The sequence below is a fragment of the Lathamus discolor genome, chromosome 6 (genome assembly GCF_037157495.1).
Source record: "Lathamus discolor isolate bLatDis1 chromosome 6, bLatDis1.hap1, whole genome shotgun sequence".
Lineage (NCBI taxonomy): Eukaryota > Metazoa > Chordata > Aves > Psittaciformes > Psittacidae > Lathamus > Lathamus discolor.
Window position 1 is genome coordinate 33,538,091 of NC_088889.1, and position 20,275 is coordinate 33,558,365.

Sequence of the window (20,275 nt, forward strand, 5' to 3'; positions counted from 1 at the left end):
GATGTCTTTCTCAGTGATGAATCACTGAATGCTGGGTGCAGAAGTAGTCTCTCAGTATTTTCAGGGTGGAAGATCACCCTCTCCTATCTTCTTGGAAGACAATGATTAGCTGAAGTTAAACCGTCATGCATTCCAGTCTTTCAAAAGAACCTATACAACCCATGTCTATCAGTAAATGCCTGTGTTGAAACCTCAGAAACTTCAAGTTTTCTTGCAGGCTCTGAACTCTTGATTCATTAAAAATGACAGTCTGATTGCTGTTTGCTTTTCCTCTGTGTTTTGCTTCTAACTTCAGAGGAGTAGTTACTTTCACAGCAATTGATGGTATCATCTCTCAAAAGCTGGAAAAGCTTTACAAATGATTTTGCAAAGCTTTGATATTTTCTCAGGGATGGCCACACCTGTGCTGTTTCCTTCATCCTCCCGTTCTGAATTTCTGTTAAGTAGGCAGGAGTTGTTCTCACTGATTTAATCCTTGGTTTCAGTTATACCTGTTACAAAGAAGATGGCAGATGTTCTGCATCCTCCACATCTCAGAAAAGGGTTTACATTGGTAGCAACTGTATTAGTTTTTAGATCTCTTAAGAACATGCAGATAAGTGGAGCATGCCAATACTTTTGGCACTGGTAAGCGAAAAGTTTAATTATGAACAAGTTGCTGCTGTGATCTTAGCAGATCCAGTGATTAATTGTGTGCCTATTGGAAGTTTGTGCACATTTCTGGAGGTTTGTAGCAATATTCAGGTTTAGCATTTTTTTTTCATAGGTATACTTGACTTGAAGCTGAATAATAAATAGAACTTAAAAAAATATGAATACATAATAGAATATCATTATATGATTGGATGTGCATTTACACAATTTAGAAAAATGGTTCCAGATAAAGTTTTCTGTCCTATTAGGTCAATAAAATGCATTTCTTAAAGCTTTCCAGTAGTACTTCTATAGTATTATGGGGAAAATGGGCTAATTATTCCTAAGGATGTTTAAATTAATTTACTTTGTATGCTTACCTGGGAGACTCATGCTTGTTGATAGGAATTTTCAGCAGTTATCATCTGACCTCCTAAATAATGTCACCTTTAATTTTAATGGAAAAGAAATAGGAAAATCATAAGCATGGATTTATTTTATTTCATCTGCTTACATAACTAAAGAAAATTTTAAGATGCTCACATTTAAAACCAAGACACCACAAACCCAAAGAGAAAGAGATCTTTTTAATGGAAATTCAGTACGCCAGAGATCTGGGACCAGAAATCACAAAGATTCATGAAATATGTTTCTGATAGAGATATTAAGAAGTGCATGACCAATATGTACAGCTTGGCTGGCATAAATGTCTTTCACATAGTCATTCCAAAATGTGCTGTGACTGGAATAGCTTATTTTCCTTGGTGCGAAATTAGCATGAACCAGAAGAGGAAAAGTAGATGTTATTCAGAATGATATGTAATAACTCTAGTAGTATCTTGCAGAAGTGCTAGAGAGGTATATGGGCAATCCTTACTGAGGCAACTTGACACCGATGACATCTCTCCTGGTGGCTTCCTTTCCACTGTTACTACAATACCGCTTTGCTCTAGTTGAACACATTTCTGAAAGCAGGGTCAACTCATTGTCAGATGAAATTGCTCACAGTTTTATCCCATCAGACCTTGAAAATGTCCAAGGATGGAGACTGTACAACATCTTTTGGCAGCCTGTTTTATCTTGGTTGTTCCTGTGGGGATAAAGTTTATCTGTATATCATATGAACCACTCTTCTTTCAATTTATGCTTCTTGTTTCTCATCCACTCACTGCAAATCACTGTGAAGAGGCTGGCTCTGTCTTCTCAACACCCTCCAGATAGCTGCTAGGTCACTCCAAGGCCACCTTCTTCTCCAGGCTGATCAAGTCCTGGTTCCCCAACCTCTCTTCACAGGGCAAAAGATCCAGATGCCAGTCATGTTCATACTCTTTCAGGACTCCCTCCTCTTTATCAATGTCTTTACTGTATGTATTGGGCCAAAACTGGGCAAAGTTGTCTCGTAGTGGTCTAGTGAGTGGTATATAAATGGGAATAAGTATTTATCTTGATTTCCTGAGTGTGTTCTCCTCCTGTTCCTACAGCTCAGGATGCAACTGGTACTTGCTGTTACAGGTGCACACTGCTGGCTCATGCTCAGCTTGCTGTTCGTGATGACCCCCAAGGTGTTTTCATCAGAGCTGCCTGCAACTGGTTCATTTCCAGCCTGCAGTACTGCAAGAGGCTCTGCTTCCCATGTGCAGGACTTTACATTTGTCTTTCCTGAATTCAATAAAGTTCCTGTTGGCCCCATGCCTTCAGCAGGTCTGGGTACCTCCACCCTCAAGTGTATCAGCTCTTCCCCCTGCCTTTCTTGGTGTCACCTGCAAACTTCATCACCTTGAGGTTATTGTTAGAGATGCTAAACAGGACAGATATGTGTGGAACATCTGTGTTTCAAAAATTCAAGCAGTTAATTGAGTCTTTCTGGTTCTCAGACTCATGAGGTCTTTCTCACTTAACTTTGATCAGCTGAAGTAATTTGAAATAAGGGCAAATCGATGGTCTGTATTGTAACACCAGAAATGCATTTATTTCACTGAATATGTTGTTTGAATGAAGACTGTAAGATTGTGTGGTTCATAGATTGGATATAAGGAAGAAATTCTTTACTGTGAGGGTGGTGAGGCACTGGAATGGATTGCCCAGGGAAGTTGTGAATGCTCCATCCCTGGCGGTGTTCAAGGCCAGGTTGGACAAAGCCTTGGGTGGCATGGTTTAGTGTAAGGTGTTCCTGCCCATGGCAGGGGGGTTGGAACTAGGTTATCTTAAGGTCCTTTCCAACCCTAACTATTCTACAATTCTATAATACTATAATATTGGGCAGGCTTTTAACAAAGGGATTTGAAGAAAATCTCTGGTTTATCAAATGCATAAAAGCAAGTCTTTTTATTTTCGTAGCTGTACAGTGTGGTGCTGGCAGGGCGAGCTTGGTATATAATTACCATTTCTAAGAATGACTTCTATTAAAACTTAAATAAAAGATCTTTGTGAGGAAATATAAGCTCTAAATGTGAGTGCTACATTCTACAGATTGTCATTATTTTGAAGCCTTAAAATAATAAATGTTTCCAGGAGCAAACACAGGCTATTCAGATGTCAAATTCTTTTGTTTTTATAAGTGTCCCGTTGAATGTATTGAATCCAGCATTTAGCACTTGGCATCTAATTAATTTGCTATCAGAGAGGAAGTCATGGAGCAATGCAATTCCCCATTCTTGTATGCACCAAAATCTGTTTTTAAAACTGTGGAGGCAGAGCACTAATAATAAGAGGTTTCTCAGCTTAAATACTATTTCCCTTCCAACTCCACATCATACTTTAAAGAAACCCTCCCCCAGACTCAGGGAAAAAATACCCAAGAAACAAATCCACAAAACCCCTCATTTGCAAAATATAACCCTCAGGATTTTTTTTTTTTTTTTTTTCCTTTAGTAAAGTAAATCACATTGTTCTTTATTCAATTTTGATAAAGCTCATTCTCATTACATTTTTAAGTCACTGGAGATAATATTCTGGGGAAGACGAACCAAGATGTTTGCATATTTTCTGTAACTAGAAGACTTCCAAGAGACCAGTTAATTTTAACTGGAATGACGGAGGGACAGTTCTGTTATTCACCTTTTTAAAGTACAGAACAGGCCTTACATTTACTGAGTAAGCTCATCAAATTTACATCACCATTTAATTAAATGTTTGTTACAGTAATTGACCTCAGAGTAAGTCATTGGGTAATAAATAGATTCTACTGCTTCTAAATAGTGTTTTACTGACTCTCAGATTCTATTCATAGCCTGGTGGCTTTGCCACAAACCTCATCAGCAATTTACTTAAATGTATAATTCCACTGTAAAATTGAGAGTGAATCAGAATTAAGTTTAACAATGGAGGTTTCAGTGCATGGTCCAAAACAGAAAATAATATGCTTTTCCCTGAAACTTTTATTTTCAGGGACAGATGAAAACCGAGATGGAAAAAAACCCTAGACAAACAACCCAAACCCTGATTTCTATGGTGTTTCTGTTTTCTATTTTTTTTTACCTGCTTAAATAATTGCCTAAAGAATTTTGTGCATATCTGAATTTGAATTCAACAATGGTTCAAATAGAAAAGCAGGAGCTTTTTACGAGTTTTGATGAAATACAGTGATAACCTCAAGAAACCGAAATTGACATACATTTAATGTCCTCCCTCTTCCAAACTATCGATTTATTACTCTGCTTTTGTTTAAAACCTATGAGCTAAGTTCAGAGGTGATGTGTAAAATGTGTAATTTAGAGTTCTTTATGCTCAGTTAGACACCTTAAGACCTACTTACACTCACTTAAGTCAGTATAAGTCAGTGAAATGGAGTGTAAATTAATGTGATTTACATGTGGAGGAGCTGGAAGAGTGAGAAGGTATGACCTATAGGAGGGAATAGAATTCTTATGAGCTCTTTCCAATATTCAGCTGTTTTTCTTGCTGCACCTCTGTACCCCTGAGTAAACGTGTTTGCATGTGCCTGCTTAAGCTCCTGTGCATTCAGTGAGACTTTCTGGGCCAAAATTGCTGATGATATGTAAGAAGTGTGATAGAAGTCCCATCTAAGGTACTTGCTCTGCTTTCTATCTGGAAGATTTTTACATCCACTGCACACTGAATGTTGTTCCCTGGTGCCTTGTTTGGCAAGCTGGCAGGTAAGAGGTAAGCTCAGTCATATTTTCTGTGGGATAAGAATATGTACCTGGCAGCTATCACATTTCTGTAATTTCACACTCTTACCCTGTGGTAAGTTGCTCTTTTGCCAAGCGTGCTATGTAAGGCCCTGTCAGCTCCCACTTGAAACATGACTGTTGAAGCACTACCAGTACAGAGGCAATTCCTGCAAGATAAAGAACCATAAATCCATTAATCTCAATTTCTACTGCCACAAAAAAATCTCTGATGATAACATACTAATTTAATAATTAAAAAAAACCAAACAACCTCAAACAAAAAAGAAAACAAAACCCCAAACTGACCAAAATAATTACCCTAGGATCATGGTTACATGGTTATACGCAAGTAAGACTAAAATTTAAAATTAATCTGAAGCATAATGAACATATGTGGAAAAAGAAGAGGAGTAAAGGAGATAAAAACTATCCTAGTTAAGACTCTGTGAAGACTTTGGCCTGGAATCCTCCGGAAAGTTTTGCAGCATATGTCAGATAAAGTGTGAAAAACAAACCAGAAAAATCTATCCAGGTTTTGCTATGCTGGAGAAACCAGCATAGCAAAATTATTCTGGCCAAAAATGTTTTAGCAAGTGTAGTTCATATTGCTCAAAGAATTGACATTGCCTTTTCTTTCTTTTTTATTTTTTAATGCTACATTTTGATAGAAAGCCTTTGCCAACTCCTTGTAGTGATGTAATTGTCTGTTTCAGTATGCAAGATGGTAAAGGCATTCATATACGTATGGTCTATATGTAAAATTTTTTCTAAGTATATTAGTATGATATATAGTTTGACTTTTTATATTCAGGAAGAGTTAAACCCTCATATGAATCTTAATTTTCCTGTGCAATATTGGGGTTGGTTTCCCCCCCACACCCCTTCCCTCCAAGCCCCTCCCAAATTAAACTGTAAAGGTAGCTAAACCACAATAAGAAAAGCTACTCTGGGATTAAACTGGTGTTTCAGTTTGCGTTCAAATCTTGATTTGTATCAAGAAGATTTTCCAGTGCAACTAAAAGCTTTTTCTGTGTAGGACTGAATCCAGCTAATGCTTTCTGAAACTGTAGTCAAGACAAGGCAAGGCACTTTTTGATACATATAAGAATGATCCTATGTCCCCATAGTAACTCAACCCAGTTTCTGTACAATGAGCTTTGTCTTGATTAGAGTTTTTTAAGGGGCTAATTAGTTCCTGCTTACAAATAAAATAAAAGTTTTCATCCTTTCTTTTCTTTTTAATTATTTTCTGAAAAAAAACTTAGAAACACCCTTGAATTTAGGCATACGCTTTTCCCAGATAGTAATTTTGGTTCTAAAATTACGTACGTTTGTGTCAGTCACATCTTCTGTTAAGTCGTTCTTTCAATAACACACACATGAAGCCATCAAAGAATTTTGCCTAGTTGTTGGTCACAGTTATAATCCATTTTCAGCTCATTGTTAAACTGTGCATCACAAATAAAAACACATTTCATCCTGTTTGTTTCTATTTCAAAACATTATATTTTAAAACACGTTTTAAAAATAAAATTAAAATTAGACAAAATACAACACTAATTCTGAGATGATAAATATAATGGAGAACTTGGGAGATCTTGTAACTTAAATGAAAATAGGGATTTATCATCTTTCTCTTTGTCAAAAAAGAAAAATGGAAGCACACGGAACTAAATTTAGAAGGAAGAGGAAACATGCCTGCTAGCTTACAAGGAATATCTCCAAAGAGGATGAGTATGAGGTCACTTGGAGAAAGTGCTGATGTTCATGTGAGCAAATCTTAATTTTAAGGGAAACTGACTCAGCAAAACAAAAAGTTACAGCAAATGTCAGTGAAGGAGTATTCCATGAACCAGCAAGGCACTTAAGAGAGTTTGTACATGTAAATTCAGCTGAGGAACTAGCATGCTGTCCCCACATGAGCTCTTTCACCAGCTGTGCTCAGCAGAACCACTTGGAGCAGGGTGAGACTGGGGCCACCCATGGGGTAGCCCTGGGTGACCTGGGAGCTCATCATAGCATAGTCACAAGCATGGAAGTATTGGTTTACCAGCATCACTTTGACATTTGAAAAGTCTCACTATAGCTGCGGACACATGCACAGATGTTTTGGAATTAATGAAAGGGAATATAATTATCTATGCTATTTATGTGTTTCCAGTTACTGTTCTATTTTGGTGTCAGCTGTAAAGCTAGGATAATGGCACTGTCCCAAGGAGATACCTCTCTTGCCATGGTTCTAATGAACATATAGCAGAAGCTTTTATATTTTCTTTTTGCATTTTTGGTTTTTACAGAATACCTGGGGAGACCACATCGTGCCCCTTAGATTTACAACTAACATGGCAAAAGACAGACAATAAATCAGGATGATGGATTTTTTTTATACAGTCACTGGAGATATAAATCCCTGTTGGCACAGACTAAAGGAGTTCAGGAAGTGGATATTCAGACTGTGAACTTGTAAGATGAAGTCCAAAGAATACTTCATAAAGAATTTATAACCTAGATTCAGTCATTCTTCTTTTTCTTTTTTTTTTTTTTCTGTTTCACTTAATCAATTTTCTTGGTAATTTTTGGGCTGAAATTATGTCTAAATTATAGGGGTTTCTTTTCAATTCTGTTTGACAGACTTTGGGTAGGTAAATTTGAAGATAACAGAATTCATCAAATAAAATTAGAGCTGTTTACCAGCACCTTCTTCTCCCTCCATTTTTAGTACACATCTTCAATATTTTTGTCACCAAATTCATCATCATTGGTATCAGGCATGGGAAGAAAAGCAGACCTGCATAATTGCCTTTAAATATTTTAAAGACAATAATTTTTGTGTGTGTATTAACTGATTTTCTGCTTTGTAGAAGCCTTAATAGCCTTAGCATGAGTAAATGAGACGTTTTCTTCAAACATTACCCTTATAGCTAAGCAGTTCCTATATATGTGCAAAATTTGTAACATTAGCCAAATTCATTTGTTTGTTCAAGCCAGGATTCTTTTTTATAAAAGGGATGCATAGTTATTTGTAGCTGTTTCTTGTGTAGTTGCCTATTGACTAATATCCTGACTTCCTTGGGAACAGTTTTTAAAAGACATATTGTAGTCTTAAACAGCAGATAGGTTGCTAGGGGGTTTTTCAAAAGCACCTCACCTTTCTATGGTAGTTCTGCACATTAAGATATTTTAAAATCTGATCCCTGAGGTTTATATATAGTTTTGTGTAGTTCCAATCCTTTATCTGTGCTCTTCTGTTTTGAAAGACAGGTGTGCGAAATATTTTGTTCATGGTATATGTATTTTTGGGGAGAAGAACAATACACCTTCAACAGTTTATAAAGCCACCCTAAAGTCAAAGACCCACATTCTGCTATGATTCAATGACTGTGTCTTCACTGAAGTAGAAAGAGGTGCTCCAGATTGTCAGAAGTGTGAAATCAGAACAGGATCTTTCCCTAACATGCACCACTGTGAATTTTAACACCATGCATATGTCTAAAACCCAAAGAAACTCATATCTATATTTGGCTTTGGAAGCATATGACATTTGAGTGAGCAGATTTCTCAACCAAGAAGAGTTAAAAATAGAGAATAAAGGTATCTAATGCAGAGCAAAATCAGTAACAAATGGTATATGAATCAGTGAAAAACTCAGGTTATGACCTCTTTGATTGATTCATGAATAGTTTATGTCCTCTCTACCTTTATATTAATCACAGTTATTCCTGATTTTATGATGCTCCCTGCATTGAAAAAAAAATATTCCCTGATCACTGACATGTGTCTGTTGGATCAGGTTTTTGCTACTGTGTTTATCAAACAAATTCACACTTGATACTATTGAATGAGAAAAAACATCCACACTTCACCACTTGTATTTCAGCTTCAGCTGTAAAGTTCACTATTGGTATTAAAAGAGAAATATATTGAAGTAATAACTTAGGAACTGCCTAGACCAGAGTCACAGCAAGCAACTTTCTAAGATCTGGTCTAATTGGTTGGGAGAGCTTATGAACATTTCTTAGAGCAGAAAAATGCTCATTGAGATCTTTAATGGAACATAGGCAGACTCTCTGTTTCAAAGTGATTTCAAAGAAATAGTCAATGGGGCTCTCATATCCCGAGTTTCCTCCTTTCTGTATTTTCTTATGTAAGTTTTTGTTGGTTATATTTTGGGCTGGGGCCTACGCCACCTATGATCTTGTTGAAACTTCTCTTGCATCTGATATCTCTAGCTACTAAGAAGAGCACTGTTCCTGGACACAGTTCCAGAATGATCTCCATCTCCTTTTTCCTTTTGCCTGAAAGATGCATTTTCTGCATGCATTAGCAAAACCCAGTAAAAACTCCATGGAGTATTTTTCATATGGGCACACAGAAGAGCAGTTTTTCATTGTTCAGGGTGCTCAATCTGCATTGCTTTCAGAATGAAACAATAAAGCTCTATCCATGCACGCCTGAATCTTTTTGACAAAAAATCCAGGCATGTGTGTGTCGCAGCTGAAACCAGGCCAGTGTGGAACCACAGGCATATTCTTCCTTTTAGGTCAATTGTCTGCCCCCTGAGCAGGCACTGGTTTCAGAACAAGCAGAGAATGGTGGTGGTTTGACCTTTTCTCAGTGAGGACTTGCTGCTCTTTAGCTGGACTCTCTACTGGATGAAGCTGAATAGGACCCTGAATAACTCAGTCTTTCAAAGCTGAATCTAACTTAGATATCTGCCCTGCTTTGAGTGGATATTAGACTAATGGTCTCTGGAAGTCTTTTCTATCCAAAATTACTCCATGATTCTAAGACAGTATTTTGCTTGTCTTTGATCCATGTTGTGGGGATTAAGACTGAAGTTTTGACCTCTCTGTTTCTACAGGGAAAAGTTTAGTTTGAAGAATAACTTCCTTAAACTAATCCAGTAACTTGCATCCTCAGGAATAACTGAGTTAGTCAGGTTAAAGAGTAGGTGCCACCAGTACTTAAAGAAAGTGCATTATATTTCACCATTAAAATTCACCTCCTTATTCTTGGGATTCACTTTAAGGACAGTGGACTAGCCAAGTAAATCAGATCCCAAGCCACGGTTCAAACCCTCAGAAATCACAGAGTACAGCCTGCCTGTTGATGTAGACTGGTACCCCAGAGAGCAGACTCTGCCCTGACAACATGGTGTGGAAAGCATTAATTCAGTAAGCTCTCACTGTTTTTGGAGGGCATTCTGGACATCCTGGTTAACATGTGACAAGTGGCTTCTCTCTTTCCCTCGTTGCCTGTTCAGATAGACTTAAATGGAGTAAAATGAATGACAGTGGTGACATCTTTCATTGTTTGTCTATCTTGGCTAATCATTAGTTGGGAGTTTGTCTTGACATGGATTTGAACTCTTATTATTGACTCTCAGTATGGTATGTGCTGCCTCAGAAGGATGACAGGGTAAGCATGAAACTCTCTTATAAAGGACAGAAAAAGAAAACAGCTAGTGCAAGGCATATGCTATGGCAGGAACAGCTGCACTAAAAGCTCTCTCTGGGATGGAGCTAATGAGAACTCAGAGAAGGAAGGAAGAAAATCTAAAGAGATACTATACTGTTGCAGCAATGATTTTTCCAGTTACATTGTAAAGACCAAACTGCATCAGTCATTTCACCAGTGTTTGCATCTGGGAAAAATGGAGAAATAATGCATGAGTTCCAGGAAGAAGTTAGAAATACATTTATAAATGTATTCACTAGGATTATTCTACAAAGAACTCGTAAGTGAATGTTGAAGACTTGACGCATTTATAAAACTCCTGGAAAGTTCATCTCTGTAATTCTGATGTTATTTCTGCCTTCTGAGTACATTATAATCTGGTTAGATAAACAGAGGCTACAAATCCAAATTTATATTTTTCTGGTGTGTCTCTGAGCAATGCATCACTACATGTGGTAGTTACGAGCAGAGCAACATCAGTGTCTGGGTTTAAGAACAATAAAATAGGGGATCAGTTGGAAGATACATAACCTCAGATAGATAGAAATAGTAGCTGTGGTTCTTTTCACAGACAAGAGCTCTGCTGTCATGTCAGGCTCTTGCCATGGTCTAAAATGAAAGAATGAAATCAGCTCAGAATTTCAGTGTAGCAAAAACCAGTATCTCAAACTTCACTCTGAACTTCTGATCCCATAGAGATAATGGTGAATTCTTATGCTATAAGTAATATCTGGAGAGTCCTCTCTATGCTGTCTTCTTCTCTAAAGAAAACTTTCTATTTTGTGCCCATGAGTAAACAGATAGGCTCTGAGTATTTCTTTTAAACAAAGCTTAGGAATCCATCACTCTGCTTATCTACATTTCTCTGGCTATATCCTGAAGGGCAGAAGAGAAGAAAATTGCTTAAGTACCTTTGAGGATATTGCTATTAGACACTAATGTTGCTCCTTTTGGCACAATGACATAGATAAAGAGAGATAGGCAGTAAATACCAACTTATCAGGGACCTCAGCAGAGAGAGATACTTATATACAACAGATTTATATAAATAATTTCATCTCCTTGTTTCAGTTTCCCTATTAAATAGCTCTGGTTACTCTTATCTATCAGAAAGGTCTTGTACAGATCGCCCTCATGAAATGTGTTAGCATGCATTCAACATTAGCTCAGCTATTCAGTAACTAATAACAGTATAAGTTCATAATTGTGATTGCAAAAAATGTGGTGAATTGTGGCTTACAAAAGGTACTATAGAGAAAGTTTATAAAGTTATTTAAAATGATGACTTCTGAAAGATGCCTGCTTTTGCTCTGCTGTTCAATCTCTACAGGGACATGGATTTCCTATGAAAATACTGTTGCTCAGAGAGAGGATCATACGATCTCATGCTACAAATATCCTTTGTCCTCTAAGCCAAGAAATTTTGAATCACGTACAATTTAGGTCAGTTTATACTCAAATCAGTTACATCACTGGACATCTGGTTGTGTGTAACTGTCTCAAGTCAGTTTTCCCTTTAATTTGCTTTAAAGTCTCTTTAATTTGCTTTAAAGTTCCCTCTGTTGGGATAGCTCATTAGTGGACCAGTTTCACCACCAGTGGCCACAATTCTTAACTAAAATATAGACAGAAATAAGGATTAACTTGACCGAAATAAATTGTAGCACAAAATTGGTGGGACAGCAAGATAAGGTTCCAGGCACTTTGTGGCATAGTTCTATTCTAGTGGAAATTATCTTAGTGTATATAATCTTAACACAACTTTCATGAAATGTATGTTAACTCGTATCACTTATCTCAATTTTACTCTTTTTCCCTTGAATTTTGTTGCAAGGCTTGGAAAAAAATATGCATCAAGACCTTTTAAATTAAGACTGCTGGAACAAAACTCCAGCAAAGTGTTAAATAGGTGTGCCACTGGCAGAGGAAGTCTAATACTTTGGTGTACTGGGCCCATGGAACAGGAACAAAAGTTCCATTGGTGATGAATGAGAATTCGTGACTGATTTTTAGCCTGAATATCAAGGCTGTAAGTACAGTCTTAGGACCTAAGTGACTCAGTAAGGCACCTCAGATTCCTCTTTATAGATTGTTTTTTGCATAGCCTTTCTAACAGTTTGTGAGCATATAATTCTGGGTAATACATGTGCTTGTGTAAGCAATGTAAAAGAAGTTCAGTTAAACAGAAAGCATGAACCACTGCACTGTAGTATTTCAGTCACCCTTGCTTTCTGCTTCCAACATCCAGATTTACAACATTCCTTGACAGAGTTATCAAGGTTCTTTTTTCCTAAGAAAATAAAATTATAGATATCAGATTTCCTTTTAGGATAAGGTTTCTAAATAGCATCACCTTGCTTTTTACATAACTAGGACTCTGGGAGTGGCTTTCTTCTGTGCTCTTTGATGTTGGTGTACTGGCTTCCCTAGACTACCTTCTAAGATGTAGTGATTTTGGTGAGAAAAGATTCAGGTGTATCATGCTGGAGATTTGCATAAGCAACTCTTCACTCCGTGTGCAACACTGGGGTTTAACTTTTGATGAGAAGGTAGAAGTCATGGTGTCTGACCTATTTATCACTTTTTTTGTTCATTTTTTTGAGATAAAAGTGTCATATAGATAAATCACAGACAGCAGAGTGTGTGTGTTTGGTAACTGTGTCACTTTTGGTAAATAAAATAAAAAAATTTTTTGTAATCAGCTAGTCTTTAACTTAATAACACTTTTGATAAATTGCTTGTGAACAGTAGGTTATCAAACCCAAACATTAAAGACTTCAGTTTGACACTGCCAGGAATGAATCATACAGACAAGGCCAAATTTGCAATTCTTTATCTGGAGTAAAGAAAAAAAAAAGTCATATCCATTTCAAGACCTGCACTAATGACTAAATAAAGAATTACAGATCTGACCTGAGGAAGTTAAACATATGCTTGAAGCATATCTGTTCCTTACAACAGCATTTCCAATTCTTTTACCAGACAGTTTTAGCACTCTGTGGATCATTGTTCTGCAGTTTATGGTATTATTAGGAAAGTTCTCACTATATTATTTTTTTCCATTATCTTCCAAATTTATTCCCATTTCTTGTACCTTTTCAGGTTCCTCCACACATCCCATGCTGGAGCTGCCACGCTCCAAATATGTGAATGACAACAGGTTTGACAGCCTTTGAGGTGGTGAAGGATCTGGCAGGATCAAGCCTCCCCAGCATGCTCATCAGGTTAGTAGGGATAGTGTCATGGATGGCAGCACCACATACTTTTTACAGCCAAAGGTGTAAAGTGATTGCAGCCAAACCTGTCCTCACAACAAAAGAAACCTTCACAAAATAGTGAGTTGAAAGATTATAATGCTTTCCAATTTATAAAACAAGGCTCCCTTCAAAGTACTTTGCAAACCTGCCGGCATCTCATTTCTGTCACTTTCACACTGTAAAGAGGCCTTACAGTGGCTATAAATATAATTTATTTTAATTTTATAGCCTTTTATGCTGTTGGAACAGTGAGCTGAGGCTTCTGTGTAAATATGAATTAAAAGCTAGCTTGTGCCATTAAGGCCATTAAGAGCTTCATTGCCCTTATTTAGAAATTCCCCTATCAAAAAGGAGATCACAGAAGCAAACCAACTTTATAGGGTAACTCTGACTGCACAAAGGAAATACCTGCTGCAGGACTCAGGAATGCCTTCTCTGCAGCAGCCTTGTTTGTATGTACACCTACCTCCTTCCTGTATCTTTAGGTGGCCAGCAACTGCAGAGACCCTCTCCAAGGAGATGATGGGAATACAAGTATACCTGGCCCGTTCTTTGGAAAAATGTGGGTACGTCCTGGCTCTGATATAGTGGCAGGCATAGGAAGCAGTCATCCATCCCAAGGCCAACACCTCAACAGCAGGAATCTCAGAAGGAATCTCAGAAATCAGCAATTTCAGTTTATGCTAATATGTTAAAACAATCAATCTTCCCCATTTCAGTTTGCATTAAAATGTGCTCTTTTTTACTTGCTGCAAATGTAGTAATCAGAATAACCATTGGCAGATGAGCAGGATAAAGTGTAGTGAGCATTTATCATGTTTGTTGTCCCTATTATATCACACCACCCAACATGATTAAACATCCTGACACTGAGAGAAAAAAATAGTACATCTCCACTCCCATTGAACACCCTCATAATAGCCGTGTAAAACATGATTTTCACAATCATGTACCCCTTTGATACAGGTAAAAATAATTGCAGCCTATTTAAATCTGGCAGGTGAAAGACTCAAAGTTAACTGACTTTTTCTAGGTCAGAAATAAAATCAACATCTGTATTTCAATGAAGTGTCGGAGCCCTGACTTCTGTCTTGTGCTTCCACAGCAAAATCGTATCCCATAGAACTGAACAGTGATGATGAATGTGCTGTGGAATTTGCTTTGCAAAACAAATATTTAACTTTCTACATACCACTGAAGACCTGATAAAACTCTTTAAGTGTCACATAACCAACTTCCTTTTCTTTTTAATCGAAAAATCTTATCATTCTTTTTTGTCTAAATGTATGGTTCAAATAAAATCGGAGAAGTCATTTACTTTTCAAACATCATTCATGCAAATAGGCTTTACTAAGTCAGAGTGTTTTAAATGAGACACTGAAGGAAAAATTCCCATTAAAAGCATCAGCTATTTAAAAAAAAAAAGAATCACATTTGCAATTGAATAAGAGGACCAATGATTCCTTCTTGGTTTTGGACATAAAGAGGCAAATGGTCAGGAAGGGGGAGTGATGTTAGCAGCTTCCACAGCCTGGGTGATGCTCCCCTGTGCACAGGTTTGTAGAGCAAATTCCATGGTGGGGAAGGGCAGACCAGGAGCCAAGCAAGCACTCCAGAGAACAAGATAGTGAGATAGATAGTTTGTTCCCAGCAAAGACCCTGGATTGCCAGCAGAAGTTAATAATTCATCTAGTTCCAGTCTCCAGAATGGGATACTGAACAGCACAAAAGGCATTCAGCGTGTGACAGGAGAGTGCTGGGGTTTCTTCTTGTTTATTGTTTACAGCAACTTCTGAGAATTGAAAGCTTTCCTGTATTTTGGCAGAAAGTCAAAGACAGCATAGCTGCTGAAAAACTTATCCAAATACAACATTGGTAGGAAATGCCAGTCTGAAAATGCCAGCGTGATGGAGGAATTATGTGCAGGGCATTTTATGCAGCTGGCAACACAGTCTAATGTGAGGTATCCCTGCCCATGGCAGGGGGCTGGAACTAAATGATCTTAAGGTCCTTTCCAACCCTGTTTTATGATTCTGTAATATATTAGCTGCACCATTTGTTGTTCATGTTCACTTAGATCACTCTGGCTATATCAAGATTCTAATCTGACAATTCTTTTTTGTTTGGTTTTTTTTTGGTTTGGTTTTTTTGGGTTTTTTTTTTTGTTTGTTTGTTTTGTTTAAGATCTTGTAGATGTAAACTTGAAATATTTAATGTCAAACTTTATTCCTCCTTCACTCTAGAAAGCAAAGAAGGCCTTCTACAGTTGTGGACATTTTTAATGTTGTCAAGTTCTCATATTAAGAAAAATATTTTTTTAAAAAAGTAATCAAAGCTTAAGAAATACTAGGAAAAGGACTGAATATGAAATGGAAAATATCATGTATTACCATACATGTTGGTGGATTGCCCATAGATGCAACATTGAATTAATTTCTGATCTTCTTATTCAAAAATGGGATACTGTAAAACAAGATAAGGTGAAGCGAAAGGAGAGAAGTTTGATAAAAGAAACAAATGGCTGGCTTCTGTATTAAGGACATACAAAAATACTAGGATTATACAAGACAGAACCTCCACACACACACACACAAATAAGGGAGAAATTACAGAGATCTAAAGCAGCATTATTTTCTTGGGGAAGGCATGTTTATATGCAATAGACTATTCACTGTTTCTCTGAATACAGGAAGGAATGGAAATCAAATTAAGTTCTCATATAGTAGGTTCAACCCAAACAGAAATGTTGAGTTTGTGTAACATTTTTTCCTACATAAAAATGTATTAATCTGTGTAACATGTTGCTACAGTATGTTGACCCAAATTTAAAAACTCATTAAGCAGACTCTGAGAACAATAATCTATCAAAGGTTAATAAACATAAGATACAACCTGCTACTCAGGAATATCTGGAACTTTGGATCAGAGGAAGCTGTTAGATTATAGTAAGAAAGCAAGTCTTTAATAAAATTTGCCATGTTTCTATACTGTTCTGTAGATGACTACATCTTGCATCTCCCTTGGGTAGCATGGAAGACAAGAAAGAGGATATCTTTTGTTCTATCAAGATAAGTTAATCTTTTTTCTGAACAAACTTCCAAAATTTAGCAAAACTAAATATTTTGATTGTCAGAGAAATGTTGACAAGTTGCTGTGACTTAAGGTAAAAAAGAAATAGTGAAAAAGCAAACTATCTACTTACAAGACAGAAAATCTTCTTTTCCTCCCACACCTATTCATAGCTGCTTGCAGTCATTACAGGTAAGAACATACTGCTGCTAGGGATACTTAAACATATAATTACACTAAAGATAGAGCTTGTAAAGTAGTAAAACAGGCAGAATCAGATAATGCAAAAGTAAGACTCATTTCATACTGGACTATATTTAAAATCAAATTTTATCATTATTTTTGGACCAGCTCCATTGAAAAGATCAGAGAATCCCTTCTTACCGTTTTAGTGATATTTTACCTTGAATTATTTTGTTATATTGCTTGCCTCAGTCAGTTTGCCTGTCACCATCTAGACATCTAAAAGAGCAATTTAGAAGATGCATTTTTAAAAAAACAAAGTTAGTGAAATTTTATTATGCTCTGCTCTGCAACAAAATGTTGTCTTCTGCTCTTTGCAGCTAATTATACAGTTTTCAAATTCTTAGTAAGCATAAATCTGCCTTTTTGGGTCATACAGAAATACCCTTATTTATAAAAATAGATCACACCTAATCTTAATAGCACATACCAAAAAGAACTGAATAAGAAAATAAAACAAAAAAGAACAAATTTTCAAAATGCAAAGAACAAAATTGACTTTATTGCCCCTAAATATGATGTTCTAATTGTGCAAATTGGGTTTTACATCGTTATATCTGGAACATCTTAGTTACTATTTATCACATTTATAGTACTATTACCACTTTTAGTTCAAGGAATCCTGATGTTGCATAGGAAGAATTTTTTTAAACCTACTGAAGCTAAACTAACTGTAGTTGGAAAAAACAGACAAGCTTTTACACAGAAACTTTCAGCCTTAAAGAGAAAACTTTTTCTGTCTTCGAAAGCTAGACTTTTTGGGGTTTTTTTATCACTCATTTCAATGGCAAATATTTCCTTTTCCTACAAAATCTGAATTTCTCCTAGCCTTAAACAACCAAGTCTGTGACAGTGCTACTGAAGAGATCCTGAAGGACCAGCAGACTGGAAGGTGATTCAGAAGAGTTTGGAGCCATGACTACTTATTTAGAAATAGATGTCCTTCCATTACCAGTATGAAGAGCAGTGATGATACCGCACAGTCCAAACTTGATATGCTTGCTCTGAACAGCTGGGAGAGCAAAGGTGAAGCATGTGCTATTTAGTGTAATTCCATGTGTTAGAAAAACCCAGTGTCATGGGAGTGATGCATTGCCTTGGTTTGTCAGACTGATCTACTGTGGTACAGATTATGTCTGTGTCTGCCTGAGTTTGGTCAGTGTTTGAGATAAGGAGACTCTGAATCATTCTAAAATCCCTTAAGAAACCAGCCACCTGAACTGCAAACAGATGACATAAGCAGCAGTGGTCAATAATTTAGAAGTTTATCTCTCCTTTATACAATTCACTGGGTGTTTAAACATCAATTTTCTAGAAATCAGGACCAGACTTCTGGGTTCTAAATTAATTTTTAACTAATGTACAGAAAGAAATGCTTCATTAAATTGCTAGTACTGTATTATTTTCTACAACCCCAACACCACTTTTTGCTGTTGCAGAGGCCTCAGTTCAGCAGCTTCTCATCCTTTAAGCTACTTTAAATAGGTAGCACAGTCTTCAGCCCTCTCCAAAATAACAAAAAGACTGTCAGCTTAAACATCACATAGAGCTAAAAAGATACGAAGGGTCATGTGATCATTAGTTGCATTTAAGAAAAAAATTAGTGCTGAAAAAGATTAGTTTTAATCTGAAGTGTTATTGTTGGGTTTTTTTTACCTACGGCTTTGTGTAAGAAAATTTCTTTGTTTCATGGGCTTTGTGTGGATTCCCAGGTGTGTAATAAGTCCTGAGCTGCAGCCCAGGGTCAAAGTCTGAATGTCCTGTACATGAAGTTTTCAACTTTGCATAGAGCTGCTTGACTAGAGTGTACTAATGTGATGATCAGTTTGTCTGTGTTTTTCTTCCTTTAAGGGAAACGTGGACGTTCAGTAAATCTTCCCTTGGCTTTACTGGACTGGGTTAGGCAGTCTAAAGTTTTATGAAGTGTCTTCCTTGCAGGAGCAATTAGAACCTATCTTTTATTTGTTCTTGTCACATGCAGGCTTGTTTTAAATATAATACAACAGTAACAAGTACAATGATTTTTATTACACCAAGCTCATTTAGCATTGGTATGTCAGGTTAAGTTATATTTTTAAGGGGAAACCACCAAATTACCCATTTATGGGATGAGTTTGTATGTAGCTGCTACACATTTTATTTTAAAATAAAGCTGCTTATGTGCATTCTGGTGCATGTTCCTGTAGCTGTAAATGGACAAAGCATACTTTGCATGTGAAAGCAAATATTGTTGCTCATCCACAGGAGACTACACTGACCCTTTGAGGTCAATGAAAACTAACCTTAGTGATTTGAGTGGCATCTTCAGTTAGACTCTGGGTATTTGTACCTGTGTCACTGAAGATGTATATTTCAACTGTAATGGCAGAAAAAAGTATTTACAGGAAAATGAATCATCCTTAAGGCATGACTATTTTGCTTTCAATTACTAACCAAAACTTGTTTAGTTTGATTCAGGAATGTTTTACAGAGCTTCACTCTCATTGTAGTAAAATAAAAATAAGAACTAATTAATATTTTTTTTCTCCTTGCATAATCTTGCAAAAGAGTTTGGTGGTTCACAAATGGTTTTAATTAAGTAAATACATGTTTAATTTTTATAAATCAGTATTTTGAGATAATAATGTTTAGAAGTTCAGATTAAAAGAATGAAAAGAATAAAATGCCTCTTCTAATCTTGATATTGTTTTAGGTTGAACATATTTCATCATTGACATTTGATTTTTTTATTGGTTGAAGTTCAAATTACAACTGTGGAGGCATACTTGTCTCAGATTTAAATTTATTTTTGTTTTAATGTAACTGTCAAGTCATGAAAAAAGTCAGCTCATAGGAATGACAGTTTTAAATATAAAAGTATTTATAAGTCAGTTAAATTACATTTGTCTTAGCTTCAAGAAGAATGTGTTATTTCAAATTTGAAGTCACTGACAAACAATTTTGTATGTGATTTGCTTCATTTGTAAAGGCAAGCTGAAGCAATCCATTTCCTGCTGATGTTCACAGTAAACATAGCCCCACATTTCACAAACCATCAGTGATATTAGGTTCTGAAAGCTAATTTGAAATAGCTGATGGAGTTTTTCTGATAGTTTTCTGTTTCATCTACTAATGTTTCTAAATGCTCTGGCAACAAACAGGCTTAAGGGTACATTTTGTGTCTATTCAGAATGATTTCCAAATTTCAAAGAATTGAAAGATTTAAGAAATAGTCTAGGACAAAGAAATCTTGAGGGGATCATATTCTGTTGAAAGGTATGATTCTGTCAAGACTGCATTTCTTATATTTGATACAGTTTGCAAAGTTTCATTTTGTGGGGGGACAAAGAAATAATCACCACAATGTTACAAAATCTAATTTTACTATTTTCATAACAATGAAGTTTTGCTTTTGCTTTTACCTCTTGCATTTTACTTTCTGTTTCTGTTGTGTTTTATCCCACTCTGTAAATTATAACACTTGGAAAAATTTATCAGCCACAG

At 36.4% G+C, this 20,275-nt stretch overlaps 1 long non-coding RNA gene across 1 annotated transcript in view; it reads left to right on the top strand.

The window, feature by feature from the left end:
- The first annotated feature begins 13,982 nt into the window (after positions 1–13,982).
- Positions 13,983–20,275, top strand: part of LOC136017560 (uncharacterized) — a 58,015-nt gene continuing 51,722 nt past the window's right edge. Inside the window, exons 1-2 of the long non-coding RNA XR_010613978.1 lie at positions 13,983–14,046; positions 16,479–17,818. This is a non-coding gene — a long non-coding RNA (uncharacterized LOC136017560). The remainder of the gene's footprint in view (positions 14,047–16,478; positions 17,819–20,275) is intronic.